Source organism: Palaemon carinicauda, chromosome 18, assembly GCF_036898095.1.
Source record: "Palaemon carinicauda isolate YSFRI2023 chromosome 18, ASM3689809v2, whole genome shotgun sequence".
Lineage (NCBI taxonomy): Eukaryota > Metazoa > Arthropoda > Malacostraca > Decapoda > Palaemonidae > Palaemon > Palaemon carinicauda.
Window position 1 is genome coordinate 128724927 of NC_090742.1, and position 1057 is coordinate 128725983.

Genomic DNA, 1057 nt, shown 5'->3' on the forward strand with positions numbered 1-1057 from the left:
AAAACGGGGAAGGCTCTAGCAGGAGAGGACACAAAGGAAGGGAGCTTCTTGCTCAATGCAGCTACCTTTGAGTTCGAGAAGCCCCTCTCTTTCATCGAGGATGAAAGCAGAGCTTGAGCCTTAGCATGGTCCATCACTATGACCTCCTTCGGCTCTGTCTCCTCCTTTGAAGCTGGTTCCTTCCTCAGCCGGACATAACAGTCCGGATATGACGCCTTGTTGGGCCAGAATTCCACCTCCTCTAGGGGAGCTGAACCAAATTTCTCCGAGATGACGATCTTCCCAGTCGTCATCGGCATGTGCTCAGCATACCTCCATGGGTTAGCATCTGAGCACAAGGGAAGGTCTTTCACATTGAGCCTTTTCTGGGGCCCATGTGATTCTGCAAGGCTCTGCATCTGCAGTTCCATTGCAGCCGCCTTCTCCTGATTCTCCTTCTGCATTTGTTGGATCATTCCAACAATGGAGGAGAGGGCCTGTCCCAGCTCTACTGGGAGACCGGCCGATGTTGAGGGAATAGGCTCTGGGATCTGAACCGGAGTAGCCGACACCTCGTCGACCTCTTCCTCTACAACGTCTGGGGCTTGAACTTCATCCTGGGCTTCTGCCAGGAGGTCTTCCTCCAGAGGCTCGTCCACGTCAGACATCCTGTCATCCAACTGGATGTCTTGCATGGCGACCGCGACTTCAGCATCCACCTGGATCTGAATTTGGGGGATCTCCTCTTGAGGCTGGGGAATCACTGCATCAGCTGATGCCCTAAGGAAAAGATACGCCCTCATCTTCTCACTTGGAAGATAAGGTCCAGAGGTGTTCTTCTGGAAGCCCCTTACCCATGTACGAAGCTTCTCCCTTGCTATATCCCTTGATTCCGCTGTCCTAGGGGAATCAAAGGCCTCAGTAATCAGGTTAGTGCACACGGTACATACCTGAGGGTCCCAATACTGGAGATCAACCAAGGAAACAGCGCATGCTGCGTGTCACCTACAAAACTCATGTCCGCAGAGGTTCTTGCTGCGGACGTTGCAGAAAACACTTCCGCACTTCGGAGGGTCCT

General features: G+C 53.0%; 1 pseudogene; it reads left to right on the top strand.

Annotated features, from left to right (window-relative positions):
- The first annotated feature begins 270 nt into the window (after positions 1–270).
- The window catches only part of LOC137657550 (uncharacterized), a 153324-nt pseudogene continuing 152537 nt past the window's right edge, over positions 271–1057 (top strand).